Raw genomic sequence first — 8,706 nt, forward strand, 5'->3', positions numbered from 1 at the left:
TAACACTGGGGTACAGGCCTGTCCCTGTATAACACTGGGGTACAGGCCTGTCCCTGTATAACACTGGGGTACAGGCCTGTCCCTGTATAACACTGGGGTACAGGCCTGTCCCTGTATAACACTGGGGTACAGGCCTGTCCCTGTATAACACTGGGGTACAGGCCTGTCCCTGTATAACACTGGGGTACAGGCCTGTCCTTGTATAACACTGGGGTACAGGCCTGTCCCTGTATAACACTGGGGTACAGGCCTGTCCCTGTATAACACTGCGGTACAGGCCTGGTGGGTACAGGTGGGTACAGGTCTGTCACTGTGTAACACTGGCCTACAGTACTGGTGGGTACAGGTCTGTCACTGTATAGCACTGGCCTACAGGACTGGTGGGTACAGGTCTGTCACTGTATAACACAGGCCTACCAGTACTGGTGGGTACAGGTCTGTCACTGTATAACACTGGGGTACAGTACTGGTGGATACAGGTCTGTCACTGTATAACACTGGGGTACAGTACTGGTGGGTACAGGTCTGTCACTGTAGAACACTGGGGTACAGTATGGGTGGGTACAGGTCTGTCACTGTATAACACTGGCCTACAGGACTGGTGGGTACAGGTCTGGCACTGTATAACACAGGCCTACAGTACTGGTGGGTACAGGTCTGTCACTGTAGAACACTGGGGTACAGTACTCTGGGTACAGGTCTGGCACTGTATAACACAGGCCTACCAGTACTGGTGGGTACAGGTCTGTCACTGTATAACACTGGGGTACAGTACTGGTGGGTACAGGTCTGTCACTGTATAACACTGGGGTACAGTACTGGTGGATACAGGTCTGTCACTGTATAACACTGGGGTACAGTATGGGTGGGTACAGGTCTGTCACTGTATAACACTGGGATACAGTACTGGTGGGTACAGGTCTGTCACTGTATAACACTGGGGTACAGTACTGGTGGGTACAGGTCTGTCATTGTATAACACTGGGGTACAGTACTGGCGGGCACAGGTCTGTCACTGTATAACACTGGGGTACAGTACTGGTGGGTACAGGTCTATAATGGTATAACATGGGTACAGTACTGGTGGGTAAAGGTCTGTCATTGTATAACACGGGTACAGTACTGGTGGGTACAGGTCTGTCACTGTAGAACACTGGGGTACAGTACTCTGGGTGCAGGTCTGTCACTGTATAATACTGGGATACAGTACTGGTGGGTACAGGTCTGTCACTATAACACTGGGATACAGTACTGGTGGGTACAGGTCTGTCACTATAACACTGGGATACAGTACTGGTGGGTACAGGTCTGTCACTATATAACACCGGGGTACAGTACTGGTGGGTACAGGTCTGTCACTGTATAACTCCGGCCTACAGTACTGGTGGATACAGGTCTGTCACTGTATAACACTGGGGTACAGTACTGGTGGGTACAGGTCTGTCATTGTATAACACTGGGGTACAGTACTGGTGGGTACAGGTCTGTCGCTGTATAACACTGGGGTACAGTACTGGTGGGTACAGGTCTGTCACTGTATAACACTGGGGTACAGTACTGGTGGGTACAGGTCTGTCACTGTATAACACTGGGGTGCAGTACTGGTGGGTACAGGTCTGTCGCTGTATAACACTGGGATACAGTACTGGTGGGTACAGGTCTGTCACTGTATAACACTGGGGTACAGTACTGGTGGGTACAGGTCTGTCACTATAACACTGGGATACAGTACTGGTGGGTACAGGTCTGTCATTGTATAACACTGGGGTACAGTACTGGTGGGTACAGGTCTGTCACTGTATAACACTGGGGTACAGTACTGGTGGGTACAGGTCTGTCACTGTATAACACTGGGGTGCAATACTGGTGGGTACAGGTCTGTCGCTGTATAACACTGGGATACAGTACTGGTGGGTACAGGTCTGTCACTGTATAACACTGGGGTACAGTATTGGTGGGTACAGGTCTGTCGCTGTATAACACTGGGGTACAGTACAGGTGGGTACAGGTCTGTCACTGTATAACACTGGGGTACAGTACTGGTGGGTACAGGTCTGTCACTGAATAACACTGGGGTACAGTATTGGTGGGTACAGGTCTGTCACTAACACTGGGGTACAGTACTGGTGGGTACAGGTCTGTCACTGTAACACTGGGGTACAGTATTGGTGGGTACAGGTCTGTCACTGTAACACTGGGGTACAGTACTGGTGGGTACAGGTCTGTCACTGAATAACACTGGGGTACAGTACTGGTGGGTACAGGTCTGTCACTGTATACACTGGGGTACAGTACTGGTGGGTACAGGTCTGTCACTGTATACACTGGGGTACAGTATTGGTGGGTACAGGTCTGTCGCTGTATAACACTGGGGTACAGTACAGGTGGGTACAGGTCTGTCACTGTATAACACTGGGGTACAGTACTGGTGGGTACAGGTCTGTCACTGTATACACTGGGGTACAGTACTGGTGGGTACAGGTCTGTCACTGTATACACTGGGGTACAGTACTGGTGGGTACAGGTCTGTCACTGTATACACTGGGGTACAGTATTGGTGGGTACAGGTCTGTCGCTGTATAACACTGGGGTACAGTATTGGTGGGTATAGATCTGTCACTGAATAACACTGGGGTACAGTACTGGTGGGTACAGGTCTGCCACTGGCGTGTTTTATTGGCGATGTGGAATTAATGGCACTGCATTGTACTGCTTGGATCCCTCCCAGTGTGTACTGGAATCTGTCCAGTGATATGACAAACACAACAAGCATTTTACAAGAACATGTTTGGCACATTCTTTAATTAAAATATCTTTCAGATCCGGGGATTGTGCTCAATGCGGCTCCGACTGAGGGGGACAGACAGACTTGTCTAACTGTTGGAAGGAGCCCATGTGAGATTAGTTTGGCAATCTCAACCAGCCCGAGCAACATGAACCCACGGTACAATAATCTGGCATTCACACTCAGAGGCCACAACACAGCCAGGGTGAGAACAGGAAAAAATGTAAAACTTTTACAGTACAGCTGAAAAACATTGTTGGACAGTGTAGAGGGAGCTTTACTCTGTATCTAACCTGTGCTGTACCTGCCCTGGGAGTGTTTGATGGGACAGTGTAGAGGGAGCTTTACTCTGTATCTAACCCGTACTGTACCTGCCCTGGGAGTGTTTGATGGGACAGTGTAGAGGGAGCTTTACTCTGTATCTAACCTGTGCTGTACCTGCCCTGGGAGTGTTTGATGGGAGAGTGTAGAGGGAGCTTTACTCTGTATCTAACCCGTACTGTACCTGCCCTGGGAGTGTTTGATGGGACAGTGTAGAGGGAGCTTTACTCTGTATCTAACCCGTGCTGTACCTGCCCTGGGAGTGTTTGATGGGACAGTGTAGAGGGAGCTTTACTCTGTATCTAACCTGTGCTGTACCTGCCCTGGGAGTGTTTGATGGGACAGTGTAGAGGGAGCTTTACTCTGTATCTAACTTGTGCTGTACCTGCCCTAGGAGTGTTTGATGGGACAGTGTAGAGGGAGCTTTACTCTGTATCTAATCCGTGCTGTACCTGCTCTGGGAGTGTTTGATGGGACAGTGTAGAGGGAGCTTTACTCTGTATCTAACCCGTGCTGTACCTGCCCTGGGAGTGTTTGATGGGACAGTGTAGAGGGAGCTTTACTCTGTATCTAACCCGTGCTGTACCTGCCCTGGGAGTGTTTGATGGGACAGTGTAGAGGGAGCTTTACTCTGTATCTAACCCGTGCTGTACCTGCCCTGGGAGTGTTTGATGCCGACACTGATTGCTCTAATTAGATACTGATCTGCTCCCAGCACTGAACAACCTGCCTGTGATAAACACAAAAACGCATTAAAAATGTTTCAGAGTGATGCTGCACTTTATTCGGGGAGAGAGGCTGTATAATTAGGCTCAGTTTGTTTCCATTTTTACCAGCATGAACTCTTTTGCAGACATTTGCTTTTGGAATGGGGACAGGGTGGAGCATAAATCATTTTAGAACTTGTTTCCAAGTTTATTGGTGCTCCCACACCATGGCTCAAATGACGAGAGCAACGACTGGTGTTGTACAGAGTCAAACTGAACAGGAAGCCCTTGGGTTCCATTGCTGGTTTGTGCCGAGTTACCTGACCTGGCCTGGACTGATCTGGGCCGGACAGGACGCGGCTCACCTGGACTGACCTGGGCCGGGCCCCACTGACCTTGGGCGTGCTTTAGCTGGACGAAGGAGGTTCGAAAATAAAACTAAAATGTGCCGGGTTCCTGCTCCTGACTGCCAGCCAGTGATCCCCAGAGAGATGTGCGCGCGCGCGTTAACACTGCGAGGGGACGGGATCCGGCACTGCCGTGATGCCACACCTTGTTGAATAGCCCGCCTACATTCACTGTCTGGGCTCACACAGAAGAATCGGGTCAAGTACTTTTCAGCATGCAGAACTTCTGGACCCGTCTCCCACGGCAACCGGCATCTTCCCGGGGTGCGGGGGGTGTGTACTGAGAAAAATCAAAGGAGCTGAAGAGGCTGAATTTTAAAAAGCATTTCCCAGTGAAGTTAGAATCCGCGGTGCATTGACGGAAGCCCATCACGGGGACGGATCGCCAGGTTTGCTACCCAGTGGGTCAAGCTCGTCTGCCCAGCCATTGCTAACACTAAGGTTGCTGAACAACTCACTCAATGTTAGGGTCAAGGAAACCCGTGCATCCAGTGCACAGACAGGTTATACTCTTGTATCCTGCTGACTGTTCAAGAATGTCAAGCTTGCAGGTCAGAATTTCCTGACAACACTGTTCCTTTAAGAGTTACTCCTCCTTGGGGAGGTCTCTGAATTTCTTGGTGACATAACCTCCCTTCCGCTGTTCTTGAGCTTGCCGTTAATGATTGCTGCAGAATATTTATTTAGCACATCCTCTGCAACAAAGAACCACCTCTACTCGCTACAGATTTTTCACACCCTCCCTTCCACTTTTGTGCCCTCTTTTCATGTCATGTTGGGGGGGGGGCGGGTTCCACCGGCACTGCGTGCCCTCGGCACAGTTTGGTCATTCTTCACGTGCTAGTGCCAACGGGCTACTGAACCAGAGGGGGGCATCGCAACTGAACGCGCTCCTCTCCTAACCCAGGGGCCCTCACGCAAGGAGTCACTTGAGTAAGTGCTCGGAAAACAGAGACAGGAACGTTGGCTGACTGCGCCACCCCCACCTCAGCAGCTCGGCGCACTGAAGTCAAATGTTAATTGAATTCAGGCGGTGGGTATTAATTGGGGACTCCCTCATGTTATATATATTATGGGAGCAGGCTGGGGAAGGGGTGCAGAGTATGTAATGTGTGTCTTTGTAAATAAAGGCTTGTAAGCGACTGATGACTAGGCTCCAGTATTCTATCCTTCACCACCTGGCTATGCTACTTTTACAACCGTTACCTTGGTTGAGACCAACTAACAACCCCTCCATTACCCCACCAACCACACACACACACAGATGGGGGATGAAACACAGGACCCTCCTGGTGTAACCTTGCTCAGCATCACACTGGACAATTACAGAAAAGACTTGCATTTCGATAGCGACTTTCACAAACCACCAGACGTCGCAAAACGGTTTACAGCCAACGAAGTACTTTAGAAACGTTAAGCAATGTCGCAATGTAGGAAACGCGGCAGCCAATTTGCACACAGCAAGCTCCCACAAACAGCAATGTGACAATGACCAGATCGTCTTAGGAACCTCCATTAACAATTTTAATCCTATATACAAAAGGGTACATTAAAACACATTTAACGGTATTTGGCTCCTTAAACGGGCTGAATGAACGGAGATGAAACCGAGACACAAAGAATCAATCACATTGCAACAATTTGATTGCCCCAGAAAAAAAAACCCCAACCATATATAAGAGAACGGGATTTAGAAGAGGATTGCCACGGTCTGCCGACACATGACAGAACAGCATCCTGAGCTGCAACAGTAACCAAGCGGTGGAGTTGCTACAATGACACACCTCACCACTGGGATCCCCCCGGCTCCCGGACCCTGACAACACACCAGAGAGAGAGTGGGTGTGTGGGATCCAGGCGGCGGTGGGCGATGTCTGCACCCTTACCCCGGGGAGGGCTGGGCTGGGAGGGGCGGTCTCCTTACCTGGGCTGAGGCTCCGCACTGGCGGCCACCCCCGGGCCGATTCGCTACACTCGAACCTCGATACACTCCCGGCCTCCCCGCGTCATGACGTCATGGGGTCCTCGCCATATTAGGAGAGGGAGCGTGGCTCGGAATGGGGTAGTCCGCCGCAGTCCTGACCGTTTTAAATGTTGCCATGGAAACCCCTGCACGGTGCTACATACACACATATAATATCTATAGTGTTATATACACACACAATATATATATCTACTGCTATATACACACACAATATATATAGTGCTATTACACTATATATATATATATAGTGCTATGTACACACTATATATAGTGCTATGTGCACACATAATATATATCTAGAGCTATATACACAATATATATATCTAGTGCTATATACACACACTATATATATATCTAGTGCTATATATGTAGTGTATGTACCTTTAAGGGGAGAACTACTTTTTACAGCTCCTGTATACTGTAGTACCGGCAGTGACCACACCTGTATATAAACCCTGAGTAGGGATCTGTACTGTTAGTTTTAGAGTAACCCTCATCCAGTAAACACCTGTTGATTGTTCCTCTGCAGTCTCTGTCTATTTGTTGAAGGACACCATACATCAAGATTCACGGATTTAACAATATACACACTATATATATATATATGTATAATAAAGTGCTATATACACACACACACATATATATAGTGCTATATATACACACAATATGTATATAGTGCTATATACACACAATATATATTTCTCTTAGGCAGTCCCTCGGAACTGAGGATGACTTGCTTCCACATTAAAAATGAGTTATCAGGTGACTGATGAGTCCAATGCGGGACCTACAGTCTCTGTCACAGGTGGGGCAGATGGTGATTGAAGGGACAGGTGGGTGGGGTGCTTGGGTTGACGTGCGCTCCTTCCGCTTGGCTTCCGCTTGCTCCTGGCGAAGAGACTCAAGGTGTTCGATGCCTTCCCGGATGCTTCTCCTCCACTTTGTGCGGTCTTGGGCCAGGGATTCCCAGATGTCGGTGAGGACGTTACACTTTTTCAAGGAGGCTTTGAGGGTGTCCTTGAAGCATTTCCTCTGCCAACCTGGGGCTCTCTTGCCGTGTCAGAGCTCCGAGTAGAGCACTTGTTTTAGGAGTCTCATATCGGGCATGCGGACGATGTGACCCATCCATCGGAGCTGATCGAGCGTGGTCAAAGCTTTGATGCTGGGGATGTTGGCCTGAGCAAGAACACTGACGTTGGTGCGCCTATCCTGCCAATGGATTTGCAGGATCTTGCGGAGACAGCGTTGGTGGTACCTCTCCAGTGCTTTGAGGTGCCTGCTGTACATGGTCCATGTCTCTGAGGCATACAACAGGGTGGGTATCACTGCTGCTCTGTAGACCATGAGCTTGGTGCCGGGTTTGAGGTCCTGGTCTTCAAACACTCTCTTCCTCAGGCGACCGAAGGCTGCACTGGCACACTGAAGGCGGTGTTGGACATCGTCATCGACGTCTGCCCTTGTTGACAGTAGGCTCCTGAGGTATGGAAAGTGGTCCACGTTGTCCAAGGCCTTGTCATGGATTTTGATAATCAGGGGACAGTACTGTGTGGCGGGGGCAGGTTGGTAGAGGACCATTGTCTTACAGATGTTTAGTGTAAGGCCCATGCTCTCGTACGCTTCGGTGAAGGTGTTGATGATGGTTTGGAGTTCGACCTCCAAGTGTGCGCAGACGCAAGCGTTGTCTGCAAACTGTAATTCAATGACAGAGGATGGGACGACCTTGGATCTGGACTGGAGGCGACGGAGGTTGAACAGTTTCCTGTTTGTTCTGTAAATTAGCTCCACTCCAGCGGGGAGCTTACTGAGGGTGAGATGGAGCATTGCAGCAAGGAAGATCGAGAAGAGCGTTGGTGCGATGACACAGCCTTGCTTGACCCCGGTCCGTACGTGAATTGGGTCTGTGGTGGAACCATTGGTCAGGGTCATGGCTTGCATGTTGTCGTGAAGCAGGCGGAGGATGGTGACAAACTTTTGAGGCAGCCGAATTTGAGGAGGACACTCCATAATCTCTCACGGGCCCAGGGAAGATGCAGCACGAGCCAACAGTGAGGTCAGGAGAACCACAATGCATCCTACGAAACCCAGGCATACAGGACCTGTGGGAAGGAGGGAGGACGGTAGGAGTATGTTTGTGTGTGTGTGCTAGGCCGATGTAGCAGAGCCTGGTCTCCAATCATCTTGGATCCCCCTTGCCATTGGACCAAGACCTTGCTCTGTCAAGCCCATGAAGTAGCTGGTGTGCAATGGCCACCCCACGTTAAAAGAATTCACACACAGGCATCTTCCACCCTTTTAAAATGAAGTTCGGGACCTGGAATGTCAGGACCCTCATGGACAACCCCAACAGTGACAGACCGGAATGCCGTACTGCTATCGTTGCCCGGGAGCTCAGACGTTTCGACATAGACATCGCCGCCCTAAGTGAGACCCGGCGGGCAGGGGAAGGCCAGCTCAAGGAGCAAGGCGGTGGTTACACCTTCTTCTGGAAAGGCAAACCCGAAG

The 8,706-nt window shown here is 50.0% G+C and overlaps 1 protein-coding gene across 2 annotated transcripts in view; it reads right to left on the reverse strand.

Moving 5' to 3' along the window:
• The window catches only part of dnmbp (dynamin binding protein), a 120,279-nt gene extending 113,989 nt beyond the window's left edge, over nucleotides 1-6,290 (reverse strand). For both annotated transcript variants that reach the window (XM_085994205.1, XM_085994204.1), the window contains exon 1: nucleotides 6,145-6,290. The gene's annotated coding sequence lies outside the window, so the exon portion shown is untranslated. The remainder of the gene's footprint in view (nucleotides 1-6,144) is intronic.
• Between the last annotated feature and the right edge of the window lie 2,416 nt (nucleotides 6,291-8,706).

Source organism: Somniosus microcephalus, chromosome 8, assembly GCF_052327205.1.
Source record: "Somniosus microcephalus isolate GS21.2 chromosome 8, FLI_Smic_1.0, whole genome shotgun sequence".
NCBI lineage: Eukaryota > Metazoa > Chordata > Chondrichthyes > Squaliformes > Somniosidae > Somniosus > Somniosus microcephalus.